The sequence below is a fragment of the Procambarus clarkii genome, chromosome 92 (assembly GCF_040958095.1).
Source record: "Procambarus clarkii isolate CNS0578487 chromosome 92, FALCON_Pclarkii_2.0, whole genome shotgun sequence".
NCBI classification, from domain to species: Eukaryota; Metazoa; Arthropoda; class Malacostraca; order Decapoda; family Cambaridae; genus Procambarus; species Procambarus clarkii.
The window spans coordinates 251,749-267,935 of NC_091241.1; the positions used below are offsets into that span (position 1 = coordinate 251,749).

The 16,187-nt window shown below is 55.0% G+C and overlaps 1 pseudogene; it reads left to right on the forward strand.

Annotated features, from left to right (window-relative positions):
* Nucleotides 1–16,187, forward strand: part of LOC138359605 (major facilitator superfamily domain-containing protein 6-A-like) — a 92,960-nt pseudogene that overhangs the window by 62,787 nt on the left and 13,986 nt on the right.

Genomic DNA, 16,187 nt, shown 5'->3' on the forward strand with positions numbered 1-16,187 from the left:
CTGCTGCTTTTATTGGTTGATCCATAGATGTGTACTGGCTCCTCTTGCATCATCATCTAATAAATTAAACAACTAGCATATGTAAAGAGCTAGTCTTACAATTTATGTTTATTTTTTTTTTATTTTTATCAGGCCCACTGCCCTTCTATCCAGCAGACAGCTGCTGGATGGGTTACAATTGAGCCAAAAACAGTTGGTCAGGGCGAGATACGGCCTCATTTTAGAGACATTTACTATAGAAAAAAGCTTGAACGTCGGGGACTGAACGCGGGCCTACACGAGAGTTGTTCTTGACACTCAAATGTTTAGAGATTAAAATCTCTATAATTAGAGGGGGCAACTAAAATACCGCATTATTTAGTGAAATTTTGCAATGTCCAATAGTTTGGACGTTGGGGAACTGAGTCAGGACTTGCACTGAAGGTTACTCTGCATCCGGTCCAAATGAGGACACACGTGGGAGAAAGAGAGGAAGCAAGATTTACTCCCTCGGAAAACCTTAAAAAAAAATTTGTAGGCCAGAGTTTTGAAAACATTGACAACTTTTTGATACAGAATGAAACTCTTAAACAATAACATATATCTTGAAGAATAAATCTTCCTCTATGAGATATACCTTTTAAGTTAGTTTAAAAGTTTGCATTTATTGTAATGATGATGCCTTCCTAACATGGCTCATTAAAATAATTTTTTGTTTATGAAATCGTGTAAGTATTTATGCAATATTTATTATAAAAACAATCATAATACGCAGTGGCATATCATTTTAATAAAGAGGCTTTATAAGGTAAATATAATAGCAATGCGAAAATCTTTCTATCTGACGTATTTTTATTTTAAATAAATAAATACACTTGGGCGAAAAAACATGTCTATTGCCCGCGTGAGCGACTTGGGTGGGGCTCTTGCAGATTCTATGTATTTTAATCTCTAAACATTTGAGTGCCAAGAACAACTCTCGTGCAGGCCCGCATTCAGTTCTCGACGTTCAAGCTTTTGCTATAGTAAATGTCTCTAAAAAATGAGGCCGTATCTCGCCCTGACCAACTGTTTTTGGCTCAATTGTAATCCATCCAGCCGCAAGTCAGCTGGGTAGGACCCAGTGCAGGTTTGGAAGGCTTTGGAAATTAAAGCACCGTAAGATTGTGAGTGTTCAAGTTTAGGGGGGACTAAGTATTTTGCGCGAATGTGAAAGCCCTGGGTTTATTTGTGTAAGTTAAAAATTCAGTTTTTGTTTGTGTATAAGAGTTTAGCAATGTGTTTAAGTAAGATTGTGCAACTGTTTTAAGTTTAGGGGGGACTAAGTACAGATAGCGCCAGTCGTTGCGATATATCAAGTTATTGGACCCCCACCACAATAACTGAAAACTATTTTGATGTTAAAAAATGAAATTTAATACAGAATATGAACAGATTCCCAGTATGTATTAAATTGCTTAAACCACTCAACTACTTTCCTTTATAGTATATTTACGAGTGTCAAATTAATGATAGAAGTGTCAAACCCCAACACAATATGGCTGAGGCCCCACTATTTAAACTTCTCTTCGTATGCTATGAAATATCACAGGTATTGTTAATGCTTGTAATGTTTATTACAAAAGATAGACATACATTTGATGCTATTTTTCATATTAAAATCTAATTTGAGGCCCGAAAAATATATCTATAAACAGGTTAGAACCATACAAATTCAAGTATGCCTTTTTCACCAGTAATCAACTGAATACCACAGAAAATGGAATCTTTACTTTAGCTACAGAAAACGGAGCAAAGCCAAGGGGGGATGACTGAAATAAACAGTTTCCAACCTGACTCTTCCCGCACATAAACATGTCTTTCTTGACCTCATTTCAAATTATATAGAGTACTGAAAGCTCATTTTCCATAGCAAATATACTAAGGAACTCATTTTACGACTAGAACGCAAACTAGGACCCCTCATTCAGATTCAAAACACGAGAATTATTGACTGAACATTTCCCCACTATCAAGCACACAGGACTCTTTAAAGCTATCTTAACTTCTTTAAAACCCCAATATGACCCATCTCACATGCAGATCCTGTTCTATGACTCGCCCTTCATGTCAATGTACCCCACAGTATCATGCAAATTCAAGATAAGGCTTACTACACCTATATATCCAAACTTGGTCTTTGTAAGGAATCTTGACCCCCCCCCCCTTGTATGCCTGACCCCCACTGGGGTTATCCACCTCTGACCATTACAGAAAATGGAGCTGTGCCCAAGGACTCCCTATACTATTCAGTCATAGCCTCATTAAAGTACTCCAAAAACTTCTATATTCGCTTTCAACTGTGTTTCTTGGTTTGAATCTATTGAACATTCACCCTCTGATCCATTCAAAAGTAAGGGCCCCCAAATTGATACCGTAGTACTCTCGTAACACCCCCGGGACAAATCGTCCATTTTTGCTCATGCCATTAAAATACTCCAAAAACGTTTATATGCCTTTCACCAGTGTATTTTTTGGTTTCCAACTATTGAACATTCATCCTCGGTACCTCTCATAAGTAGAGACCCCCTCCTTGAGGCCCTAGACTCATCTTAAAAGCTCGAGACAAATCGTTCAAGAAAACAGGTTAGGATAGGGCACCAGTTCCTCAGGTACACCATTGGTGGTGGTCCCCCCGGGACCCCAGGGGGGACCACCACCCGACCACCGCCAGCCAGCCAGGAGCGCGCTGACTGTGCCCTAACCTAACCACCCAAATAAGAGAAATGGACGATCTGGCCCAACAGGGTCAAGTCGGCATGGAAGTGCCCAACCGTGTCTGAAATTTTTTTACCTCAATCTGTCTCCTTATTCACTACTCACCAGCAGCCTGTCAGTGGTGCGTGTGGTGGTCCCCCCGGCCAGCACCAGCAGCCTGTCAGTGGTGCGTGTGGTGGTCCCCCGGCCAGCACCAGCAGCCTGTCAGTGGTGCTCCCCCGGCCAGCACCAGCAGCCTGTCAGTGGTGCGTGTGGTGGTCCCCCGGCCAGCACCAGCAGCCTGTCAGTGGTGCGTGTGGTGGTCCCCCGGCCAGCACCAGCAGCCTGTCAGTGGTGCGTGTGGTGGTCCCCCGGCCAGCACCAGCAGCCTGTCAGTGGTGCGTGTGGTGGTCCCCCGGCCAGCACCAGCAGCCTGTCAGTGGTGCGTGTGGTGGTCCCCCGGCCAGCACCAGCAGCCTGTCAGTGGTGCGTGTGGTGGTCCCCCGGCCAGCACCAGCAGCCTGTCAGTGGTGGTCCCCCGGCCAGCACCAGCAGCCTGTCAGTGGTGCGTGTGGTGGTCCCCCGGCCAGCACCAGCAGCCTGTCAGTGGTGCGTGTGGTGGTCCCCCGGCCAGCACCAGCAGCCTGTCAGTGGTGCGTGTGGTGGTCCCCCGGCCAGCACCAGCAGCCTGTCAGTGGTGGTCCCTCGGCCAGCACCAGCAGCCTGTCAGTGGTGCGTGTGGTGGTCCCCCGGCCAGCACCAGCAGCCTGTCAGTGGTGGTCCCCCGGCCAGCACCAGCAGCCTGTCAGTGGTGGTCCCCCGGCCAGCACCAGCAGCCTGTCAGTGGTGGTCCCCCGGCCAGCACCAGCAGCCTGTCAGTGGTGGTCCCCCGGCCAGCACCAGCAGCCTGTCAGTGGTGGTCCCCCGGCCAGCACCAGCAGCCTGTCAGTGGTGGTCCCCCGGCCAGCACCAGCAGCCTGTCAGTGGTGGTCCCCCGGCCAGCACCAGCAGCCTGTCAGTGGTGGTCCCCCGGCCAGCACCAGCAGCCTGTCAGTGGTGGTCCCCCGGCCAGCACCAGCAGCCTGTCAGTGGTGGTCCCCCGGCCAGCACCAGCAGCCTGTCAGTGGTGGTCCCCCGGCCAGCACCAGCAGCCTGTCAGTGGTGGTCCCCCGGCCAGCACCAGCAGCCTGTCAGTGGTGGTCCCCCGGCCAGCACCAGCAGCCTGTCAGTGGTGGTCCCCCGGCCAGCACCAGCAGCCTGTCAGTGGTGGTCCCCCGGCCAGCACCAGCAGCCTGTCAGTGGTGGTCCCCCGGCCAGCACCAGCAGCCTGTCAGTGGTGGTCCCCCGGCCAGCACCAGCAGCCTGTCAGTGGTGGTCCCCCGGCCAGCACCAGCAGCCTGTCAGTGGTGGTCCCCCGGCCAGCACCAGCAGCCTGTCAGTGGTGGTCCCCCGGCCAGCACCAGCAGCCTGTCAGTGGTGCTCCCCCGGCCAGCACCAGCAGCCTGTCAGTGGTGCGTGTGGTGGTCCCCCGGCCAGCACCAGCAGCCTGCGTGTGGTGGTCCCCCGGCCAGCACCAGCAGCCTGTCAGTGGTGCGTGTGGTGGTCCCCCGGCCAGCACCAGCAGCCTGTCAGTGGTGCGTGTGGTGGTCCCCCGGCCAGCACCAGCAGCCTGTCAGTGGTGCGTGTGGTGGTCCCCCGGCCAGCACCAGCAGCCTGTCAGTGGTGCGTGTGGTGGTCCCCCGGCCAGCACCAGCAGCCTGTCAGTGGTGCGTGTGGTGGTCCCCCGGCCAGCACCAGCAGCCTGTCAGTGGTGTGTGTGGTGGTCCCCCGGCCAGCACCAGCAGCCTGTCAGTGGTGGTCCCCCGGCCAGCACCAGCAGCCTGTCAGTGGTGTGTGTGGTGGTCCCCCGGCCAGCACCAGCAGCCTGTCAGTGGTGCGTGTGGTGGTCCCCCGGCCAGCACCAGCAGCCTGTCAGTGGTGCGTGTGGTGGTCCCCCGGCCAGCACCAGCAGCCTGTCAGTGGTGCGTGTGGTGGTCCCCCGGCCAGCACCAGCAGCCTGTCAGTGGTGCGTGTGGTGGTCCCCCGGCCAGCACCAGCAGCCTGTCAGTGGTGCGTGTGGTGGTCCCCCGGCCAGCACCAGCAGCCTGTCAGTGGTGCGTGTGGTGGTCCCCCGGCCAGCACCAGCAGCCTGTCAGTGGTGCGTGTGGTGGTCCCCCGGCCAGCACCAGCAGCCTGTCAGTGGTGCGTGTGGTGGTCCCCCGGCCAGCACCAGCAGCCTGTCAGTGGTGGTCCCCCGGCCAGCACCAGCAGCCTGTCAGTGGTGCGTGTGGTGGTCCCCCGGCCAGCACCAGCAGCCTGTCAGTGGTGCGTGTGGTGGTCCCCCGGCCAGCACCAGCAGCCTGTCAGTGGTGGTCCCCCGGCCAGCACCAGCAGCCTGTCAGTGGTGGTCCCCCGGCCAGCACCAGCAGCCTGTCAGTGGTGCGTGTGGTGGTCCCCCGGCCAGCACCAGCAGCCTGTCAGTGGTGGTCCCCCGGCCAGCACCAGCAGCCTGTCAGTGGTGGTCCCCCGGCCAGCACCAGCAGCCTGTCAGTGGTGGTCCCCCGGCCAGCACCAGCAGCCTGTCAGTGGTGGTCCCCCGGCCAGCACCAGCAGCCTGTCAGTGGTGGTCCCCCGGCCAGCACCAGCAGCCTGTCAGTGGTGGTCCCCCGGCCAGCACCAGCAGCCTGTCAGTGGTGGTCCCCCGGCCAGCACCAGCAGCCTGTCAGTGGTGGTCCCCCGGCCAGCACCAGCAGCCTGTCAGTGGTGGTCCCCCGGCCAGCACCAGCAGCCTGTCAGTGGTGGTCCCCCGGCCAGCACCAGCAGCCTGTCAGTGGTGGTCCCCCGGCCAGCACCAGCAGCCTGTCAGTGGTGGTCCCCCGGCCAGCACCAGCAGCCTGTCAGTGGTGGTCCCCCGGCCAGCACCAGCAGCCTGTCAGTGGTGGTCCCCCGGCCAGCACCAGCAGCCTGTCAGTGGTGGTCCCCCGGCCAGCACCAGCAGCCTGTCAGTGGTGGTCCCCCGGCCAGCACCAGCAGCCTGTCAGTGGTGGTCCCCCGGCCAGCACCAGCAGCCTGTCAGTGGTGGTCCCCCGGCCAGCACCAGCAGCCTGTCAGTGGTGGTCCCCCGGCCAGCACCAGCAGCCTGTCAGTGGTGGTCCCCCGGCCAGCACCAGCAGCCTGTCAGTGGTGGTCCCCCGGCCAGCACCAGCAGCCTGTCAGTGGTGGTCCCCCGGCCAGCACCAGCAGCCTGTCAGTGGTGCTCCCCCGGCCAGCACCAGCAGCCTGTCAGTGGTGCGTGTGGTGGTCCCCCGGCCAGCACCAGCAGCCTGCGTGTGGTGGTCCCCCGGCCAGCACCAGCAGCCTGTCAGTGGTGCGTGTGGTGGTCCCCCGGCCAGCACCAGCAGCCTGTCAGTGGTGCGTGTGGTGGTCCCCCGGCCAGCACCAGCAGCCTGTCAGTGGTGCGTGTGGTGGTCCCCCGGCCAGCACCAGCAGCCTGTCAGTGGTGCGTGTGGTGGTCCCCCGGCCAGCACCAGCAGCCTGTCAGTGGTGCGTGTGGTGGTCCCCCGGCCAGCACCAGCAGCCTGTCAGTGGTGTGTGTGGTGGTCCCCCGGCCAGCACCAGCAGCCTGTCAGTGGTGGTCCCCCGGCCAGCACCAGCAGCCTGTCAGTGGTGTGTGTGGTGGTCCCCCGGCCAGCACCAGCAGCCTGTCAGTGGTGGTCCCCCGGCCAGCACCAGCAGCCTGTCAGTGGTGCGTGTGGTGGTCCCCCGGCCAGCACCAGCAGCCTGTCAGTGGTGGTCCCCCGGCCAGCACCAGCAGCCTGTCAGTGGTGCGTGTGGTGGTCCCCCGGCCAGCACCAGCAGCCTGTCAGTGGTGGTCCCCCGGCCAGCACCAGCAGCCTGTCAGTGGTGCGTGTGGTGCTCCCCCGGCCAGCACCAGCAGCCTGTCAGTGGTGCGTGTGGTGGTCCCCCGGCCAGCACCAGCAGCCTGTCAGTGGTGCGTGTGGTGGTCCCCCGGCCAGCACCAGCAGCCTGTCAGTGGTGGTCCCCCGGCCAGCACCAGCAGCCTGTCAGTGGTGCGTGTGGTGGTCCCCCGGCCAGCACCAGCAGCCTGTCAGTGGTGGTCCCCCGGCCAGCACCAGCAGCCTGTCAGTGGTGCGTGTGGTGCTCCCCCGGCCAGCACCAGCAGCCTGTCAGTGGTGCGTGTGGTGGTCCCCCGGCCAGCACCAGCAGCCTGTCAGTGGTGCGTGTGGTGGTCCCCCGGCCAGCACCAGCAGCCTGTCAGTGGTGCGTGTGGTGGTCCCCCGGCCAGCACCAGCAGCCTGTCAGTGGTGCTCCCCCGGCCAGCACCAGCAGCCTGTCAGTGGTGCGTGTGGTGCTCCCCCGGCCAGCACCAGCAGCCTGTCAGTGGTGCGTGTGGTGGTCCCCGGCCAGCACCAGCAGCCTGTCAGTGGTGCGTGTGGTGGTCCCCCGGCCAGCACCAGCAGCCTGTCAGTGGTGCTCCCCCGGCCAGCACCAGCAGCCTGTCAGTGGTGCGTGTGGTGCTCCCCCGGCCAGCACCAGCAGCCTGTCAGTGGTGCGTGTGGTGGTCCCCCGGCCAGCACCAGCAGCCTGTCAGTGGTGCTCCCCCGGCCAGCACCAGCAGCCTGTCAGTGGTGCGTGTGGTGCTCCCCCGGCCAGCACCAGCAGCCTGTCAGTGGTGCGTGTGGTGGTCCCCCGGCCAGCACCAGCAGCCTGTCAGTGGTGCGTGTGGTGGTCCCCCGGCCAGCACCAGCAGCCTGTCAGTGGTGCGTGTGGTGGTCCCCCGGCCAGCACCAGCAGCCTGTCAGTGGTGCGTGTGGTGGTCCCCCGGCCAGCACCAGCAGCCTGTCAGTGGTGCTCCCCCGGCCAGCACCAGCAGCCTGTCAGTGGTGCTCCCCCGGCCAGCACCAGCAGCCTGTCAGTGGTGCTCCCCCGGCCAGCACCAGCAGCCTGTCAGTGGTGCTCCCCCGGCCAGCACCAGCAGCCTGTCAGTGGTGCGTGTGGTGGTCCCCCGGCCAGCACCAGCAGCCTGTCAGTGGTGCGTGTGGTGGTCCCCCGGCCAGCACCAGCAGCCTGTCAGTGGTGCGTGTGGTGGTCCCCCGGCCAGCACCAGCAGCCTGTCAGTGGTGCGTGTGGTGGTCCCCCGGCCAGCACCAGCAGCCTGTCAGTGGTGCGTGTGGTGGTCCCCCGGCCAGCACCAGCAGCCTGTCAGTGGTGCGTGTGGTGGTCCCCCGGCCAGCACCAGCAGCCTGTCAGTGGTGCGTGTGGTGGTCCCCCGGCCAGCACCAGCAGCCTGTCAGTGGTGCTCCCCCGGCCAGCACCAGCAGCCTGTCAGTGGTGCGTGTGGTGCTCCCCCGGCCAGCACCAGCAGCCTGTCAGTGGTGCGTGTGGTGGTCCCCCGGCCAGCACCAGCAGCCTGTCAGTGGTGCTCCCCCGGCCAGCACCAGCAGCCTGTCAGTGGTGCGTGTGGTGCTCCCCCGGCCAGCACCAGCAGCCTGTCAGTGGTGCGTGTGGTGGTCCCCCGGCCAGCACCAGCAGCCTGTCAGTGGTGGTCCCCCGGCCAGCACCAGCAGCCTGTCAGTGGTGGTCCCCCGGCCAGCACCAGCAGCCTGTCAGTGGTGGTCCCCCGGCCAGCACCAGCAGCCTGTCAGTGGTGGTCCCCCGGCCAGCACCAGCAGCCTGTCAGTGGTGCGTGTGGTGGTCCCCCGGCCAGCACCAGCAGCCTGTCAGTGGTGGTCCCCCGGCCAGCACCAGCAGCCTGTCAGTGGTGCGTGTGGTGGTCCCCCGGCCAGCACCAGCAGCCTGTCAGTGGTGCGTGTGGTGGTCCCCCGGCCAGCACCAGCAGCCTGTCAGTGGTGGTCCCCCGGCCAGCACCAGCAGCCTGTCAGTGGTGGTCCCCCGGCCAGCACCAGCAGCCTGTCAGTGGTGGTCCCCCGGCCAGCACCAGCAGCCTGTCAGTGGTGCGTGTGGTGGTCCCCCGGCCAGCACCAGCAGCCTGTCAGTGGTGCGTGTGGTGGTCCCCCGGCCAGCACCAGCAGCCTGTCAGTGGTGCGTGTGGTGCTCCCCCGGCCAGCACCAGCAGCCTGTCAGTGGTGCGTGTGGTGGTCCCCCGGCCAGCACCAGCAGCCTGTCAGTGGTGCGTGTGGTGCTCCCCCGGCCAGCACCAGCAGCCTGTCAGTGGTGTGTGTGGTGCTCCCCCGGCCAGCACCAGCAGCCTGTCAGTGGTGCGTGTGGTGGTCCCCCGGCCAGCACCAGCAGCCTGTCAGTGGTGCGTGTGGTGGTCCCCCGGCCAGCACCAGCAGCCTGTCAGTGGTGTGTGTGGTGCTCCCCCGGCCAGCACCAGCAGCCTGTCAGTGGTGCGTGTGGTGCTCCCCCGGCCTGCACCAGCAGCCTGTCAGTGGTGCGTGTGGTGCTCCCCCGGCCAGCACCAGCAGCCAGGAAGTCCAACAAAGGATCAATATTGACGGCCGGGCCCGGGGAGAATGGGACAACATTGTTGATAGATGATTGTGTTCTTTTTTTGTTACTTGGGTGTTATCAATGTGATGACCTTATTGTACGGTGTGTGGGGGGGGGGGGTTGCGTGCCACACTGACAGGTGTGTTGCGTGCCACACTGACAGGTGTGTTGCCATGTAAGGCTTGCAACATTCACCGTGAATACAATTGGGGAGAGAGGAAATATTACGGCTCGGTAAAGAGTCATTGTGGAGAGATTAGAAGGTATAATAGTTCAGTGTTGGGGGGGGGGGTAGTGTTGGTGGAGGAGGGGGGTGGGCAGTGTTGGTGGAGGAGGGGGGTGGGCAGTGATAATTGAGAAACGGTTGACTGACAGTTGAGAGGCGGACCCAAAGAGCCAGAGCTCAACCCCCGCAAGCACAGCACAATAAAGGTGTACTTCACAAACAAGGAGAGTATTACAAACAAACTACGGTACTGAAGTGCACTTGTCCACACAGAAACATAGGTATTATTGCACTAACAAAAACATGGATAAACGGAAAGAAAATTTAATATTGTTTGAGTATATAACACACTACACAAGTGAACCCCACACTGGTAGCCGAGGCAGGCGCTGAGGGAACCAGCAATATGTCTTTACAAGATTGTAATACAATCAAGAATACTGTATTGTATTATTGTATCAATATGGCTTTACAAATTGTAATTACTATCCTATGTATCCTCACAATCCCAATGTACCTTCTTGTATATAAATAAATAAATAAAAATAAAGATGATAACTCTAGTGCCAGAGGAACTCAATACTGAGACACGTTGAAGCTATTAGCGTAGAAATAATTGAAAATAATGATAGATTAATAAAAGATTACTATTGGTCACCGAACTTCTATAGAATAGAAGGAAGACTTGTGTGAAGACATATCTAGGCTTACTGTGAAATAATGTGATAATGTTGACTTAAATTTTGGTTGAATTGGACTAACAAAACAGAGAATGTTGAGTTTTTAGAATGTTGACGAATGTATTTTACAAAACATATGATGCAGCCCCCATAGTATACCCCCATATTATACCTCATATTATACCCCCATATTATACCCCCATATTATACCTCCATATTATACCCCCATATTATACCCCATATTATACCCCCATATTATACCCCCATATTATACCCCCATATTATACCCCCATACCATAGAGCCTACACGGGAACAAATATTTAACGCATTATAGACACTCGAGGAGACGCTAATCAGTCAACTGAGTGACCTGGCATCAGAAAGAAATCAGATTTAAGATATTCGAGAACTCCAGATTTTCGTGAAGTAGATTATTTTTAAGTAGGGTAGAGTGGCGTGTTGTAGCGTGTCGCTGGCGCGTTGTAGCGTGTCGCTGGCGTGTTGTAGCGTGTCACTGGCATGTTGTAGCGTGTCGCTGGCGTGTTGTAGCGTGTCGCTGGCGTGTTGTAGCGTGTCGCTGGCGTGTTGTAGCGTGTCGCTGGCGTGTTGTAGCGTGTCGCTGGCGTGTTGTAGCGTGTCGCTGGCATGTTGTAGCGTGTCGCTGGCGTGGTGTAGCGTGTCGCTGGCATGTTGTAGCGTGTCGCTGGCGTGGTGTAGCGTGTCGCTGGCGTGGTGTAGCGTGTCGCTGGCGTGTTGTAGCGTGTCGCTGGCGTGTTGTAGCGTGTCGCTGGCGTGTTGTAGCGTGTCGCTGGCGTGTTGTAGCGTGTCGCTGGCGTGTTGTAGCGTGTCGCTGGCGTGTTGTAGCGTGTCGCTGGCGTGTTGTAGCGTGTCGCTGGCGTGTCGCTGGCGTGTCGCTGGCGTGTCGCTGGCGTGTTGTAGCGTGTCGCTGGCGTGTTGTAGCGTGTCGCTGGCGTGTTGTAGCGTGTCGCTGGCGTGTTGTAGCGTGTCGCTGGCGTGTTGTAGCGTGTCGCTGGCGTGTTGTAGCGTGTCGCTGGCGTGTTGTAGCGTGTCGCTGGCGTGTTGTAGCGTGTCGCTGGCGTGTTGTAGCGTGTCGCTGGCGTGTTGTAGCGTGTCGCTGGCGTGTTGTAGCGTGTCGCTGGCGTGTTGTAGCGTGTCGCTGGCGTGTTGTAGCGTGTCGCTGGCGTGTTGTAGCGTGTCGCTGGCGTGTTGTAGCGTGTCGCTGGCGTGTTGTAGCGTGTCGCTGGCGTGTTGTAGCGTGTCGCTGGCGTGTTGTAGCGTGTCGCTGGCGTGTTGTAGCGTGTCGCTGGCATGATGTAGCGTGTCGCTGGCATGATGTAGCGTGTCGCTGACATGATGTAGCGTGTCGCTGACATGATGTAGCGTGTCGCTGACATGATGTAGCGTGTCGCTGACGTGATGTAGCGTGTCGCTGACGTGATGTAGCGTGTCGCTGACGTGATGTAGCGTGTCGCTGACGTGATGTAGCGTGTCGCTGACATGATGTAGCGTGTCGCTGGCGTGTTGTAGCGTGTCGCTGGCATGATGTAGCGTGTCGCTGGCATGATGTAGCGTGTCGCTGACATGATGTAGCGTGTCGCTGGCATGATGTAGCGTGTCGCTGGCATGATGTAGCGTGTCGCTGACATGTGACAAGTCTCCTGGGGGTCACGTTGTACTGGATTACGATGCCTCAAATTATAACATCACAACATTCTTAGTAAAGGACATATAACCGCGCGACTTCTTAGAAAAACTTCTCAAACTAGCAAGAAATGTTGAAGAAATAAGATAAATTATGAAGTACGTATAGAGGGGCAGTCGAAGGCAAATTACTAACATATTTTGTCCAGATTTATCAAACAAAAATTAAATTGAAAACTGATGATGTGTGTGTGGTAATTTAAATAAGTTCTTTATCTCTGTATTTACCAAAAAAGATATCTCTGTATTTACCAAAAAAGAACTTAATGTTATGCCTTCTGGTGACCCAATCTGTGTAGTGAAGACAGGTTGACTAGAGGGTCAGTTATTTAACATTTTTACTATGTTAATATATTAACATAACAATGTTATTTAACAAATAGTGGAATTTCAGCCCACCTGGTGCCCAGAGCCAGACCAAGTCTTTGCCACATGAATGTACAGAAAGTCTTACTGTATTTTAAGTATATAATGTAATTTTTATCTCTCGTGTGCTTCAAATGTTTTGAAAAAGTTTATCAAATTTAATCCTTTGTAAATGTGTTGTAACTGTCAATTCACCCGGGGCCAGATTCACGAATCAGTTACGCAAGTACTTACGAACGTGTACATCTTTCCTCAATCTTTGACGGATTTGGTTACATTTATTAAACAGCTTACACGCATGAAAACTTGCCAATCAACTGTTGTTGTTGTTATAAACAGCCTCCTGGTACTTCGGAGCTCATTAAATGTTTAATAAGTGTAAACAAAGCCGCCAAAGATTGAGAAAAGATGTACAGGTTCGTAAGTGCTTGCGTAACTGCTTCGTGAATCCTGGACACTGAGCCTCGAACTGCCAACCACTGAGACAATAGCCAGCCTCTCCACCCACTCAGCCACCAACACCCTTCAGATGAGAAGATTCCAGAGGCACCGTTGTTGTTAAAGATTCGCTACCTGGAACAAAGTTCCAAGTAGCACGGGCTATGGTGAGCCCGTAGTCCCAGAAGCACCAATCCCCTGCACCACTGAAACTTGAAACCTCCCTGAGGAAGGCTGGCTATTGAACCAATGGACTGTGGTTCGAGCTACGAGGTGAATGGAATGTTGTTATCCACGATATTGTTGTTGTTTTACCGCGGTGAAGCACCACCTGACGCCCCTCTCCTTCGGCAGCCTCCATGGCCATGTTCCCGTTCCTGACGCTGCAGGCGAGGTCGCTGGGCATCACCGAGAAGGAGCTGGGCGTCGTGTACGCCTTCAACCCGGTCATCGCTATCATCGGCCCACCGCTCACCGGCATGCTGGCCGACAAGATTGGTAACTTTAAGGTAAGACCACGCGCCCTCGACTAGCCCAGACCACGTGTTTACACAGTCAACCAGCCCAGACCACGTGTTTACACTGCCAACCAGCCCAGACCTCGTGTTTACACTGTCAACCAGCCCAGACCACGTGTTTACACAGTCAACCAGCCCAGACCACGTGTTTACACAGTCAACCAGCCCAGACCACGTGTTTACACTGCCAACCAGCCCAGACCTCGTGTTTACACTGTCAACCAGCCCAGACCACGTGTTTACACAGTCAACCAGCCCAGACCACGTGTTTACACTGCCAACCAGCCCAGACCACGTGTTTACACTGCCAACCAGCCCAGACCTCGTGTTTACACTGTCAGCCAGCCCAGACCACGTGTTTACACAGTCAACCAGCCCAGACCACGTGTTTACACAGTCAACCAGCCCAGACCACGTGTTTACACTGCCAACCAGCCCAGACCACGTGTTTACACTGCCAACCAGCCCAGACCACGTGTTTACACTGTCAACCAGCCTAGACCTCGTGTTTACACTGTCAACCAGCCCAGACCACGTGTTTACACTGTCAACCAGCCCAGACCTCGTGTTTACACTGTCAACCAGCCCAGACCACGTGTTTACACTGTCAGCCAGCCCAGACCACGTGTTTACACTGTCAACCAGCCCAGACCACGTGTTTACACTGTCAACCAGTAGGGACCAACAATTAGGCTGCACAATGTCGACCTTTATATAGAATACAAATACATGTCCAGACAGCAAGTCAAAGTAACGTGGATGATAATTACTCACTCACTCACTCACTCACTCAAACAGGCCGTCACTTCCCTTATTTCCAGATGCGTGGGTTGTGTGTGTGTGTGTGTTACAAATACCTGCTATACAATTACTGTAATCCAATCCCCCTATTTTGTATAAATTAAATATTATTAATAAAGACATTCCTCACAAATTTGAAGCTGATTTCTTGCATGCTAAATATGCCAGAGATCTGTTATCAGAGCTTAATGCTTGTGTTGTGCCTTTCAAGGCGATTTTGACTCAAATGTTAATACCGTGTTGGTGGTCAGTTAGCCCTGGAAACACAAACCGAAACTGTCTCTTTTCCGCTTGTTACAACTTGTAATAAAGTTGTTACATCTTGACTTAACGTGTTTATGACGTATTAGAACGTTGTTACAACTTGCTATATTGGTTGTTATAACTGGTTAGGTGTTAAAACTTGTTCGAACGTTGTACCAACGTCGTAGTTTCGGTGTGTGTTTGGTGGTTGGTCACATCCTGATGTCGACTGGTCCTTTACTGGTTTGGAGTTCAATAGCCAGAACATTTTCCTGGAAATTTTGAGCCGTGTGTTGTCCCCTGACTGTAATTGTTGCTTCGTCGTTAGTTTGGTCAGCTTGTTGGCCTCGTTAGTGTTGTGGTTCAATGTGTTTCATATTTTCTCCTGTCCTTCGTCCATGGTTGTTGAGTATTGCGTGTTTGTGTGGGCGTGTGTGAACTCGTTGGCTCTTTGGTCCCGCCTCTCAACTGTCAATCAACTGAGGTACAGATTCCTGAGCCTACTGGGCTCTATCATATCTACATTTGAGACTGTGTATGGAGTCAGCCTCCACCACATCACTACCTAATGCATTCCACCTGTTAACTACTCTGACACTGAAAAAGTTCTTTCTAACGTCCCTGTGGCTCATGTGGGTACTCGGTTTCCACCTGTGTCCCCTTGTTCATGTACCACCAGTGTTGAATAGTTCATCCTTGTCTACCCCGGTCAATTCCCCTGAGAATTTTGTATGTGGTGATTGTCTCCCCGAGCTCTTCTGTCTCCCAGCGACGTGAGGTGCACTTTACTCAGTCTTTACTCGTAACTCATGCCTCTTAGTTCTGGGACTAACCTAGTGCCATTCCTATAAATTTTTTCCAGCTTAGTCTTGTGCTTGACAAGGTTCGGGCTCCATGCTGGGGCTGCATACTCGAGGATTGGTCTTACATATGTGGTATACAAGGTTCTGAAAGATTCCTTACACAGGTTCCTGAAGGCTGTTCTGATGTTAGCCAGCCTCGCATACGCCGCCGATGTTCTTTTGATGTGGGCTTCAGGAGACAGGTTTGGCGTGATAACAACTCCTAGATCTTTGTTTCATAAAGACTTCAACTCCCATTCGGTATCCAGTGTCTGGCCTCCTATTTCCTCCGCCTAGTTTAATTACCTTACATTTAATTGGGTTGAACTTAAGTAGCCATTTTTGGACCATTCCTTCAGCTTGTCTTGGTCATCTTCTTGCCTCATACTATCTTCCACTGTCTTAATCCGCCTCATAATTTTTGCATCATCAGTAAACAATGAGAGGAACGAGTCTATTTCCTCTGGGAGATCATTTACATGAATCAAACATTATAGGTCCAAGAACTGAACCCTGCGGGACTCCACTGGTGATCCTCGCCTCTGAGACCTCACCCCTCACAGTGACTTGCTGTCTTCTGTTGCTTAGGTACTCCCTTATTCAGTGGCGTATAGTAGTGTATATATGTATGCATATGTATGTTTGTATAGTCGTTGCTGTGTGTATAGTCGCTAATGAGTGGGTGAGCTTAGAGGAGGTAGTGGCGTATGGTCATCAAGGCCTAACACACCCACATTCCCACACCCAGGAAACGTCACCAGACCCCACAATATTGGGGTCAACCTCGGAAGACCACACAATATTGGGGTCAACCTCGGAAGACCCCACAATATTGGGGTCAACCTCGAAAGACCCCACAATATTGGGGTCAACCTCGAAAGACCCCAAAATATTGGGGTCAACCTCGGAAGACCCCACAATATTGGGGTCAACCTCGGAAGACCCCACAATATTGGGGTCAACCTCGGAAGACCCCACAATATTGGGGTCAACCTCGGAAGACCCCACAATATTGGGGTCAACCTCGGAAGACCCCACAATATTGGGGTCAACCTCGGAAGACCCCACAATATTGGGGTCAACCTCGGAAGACCCCACAATATTGGGGTCAACCTCGGAAGA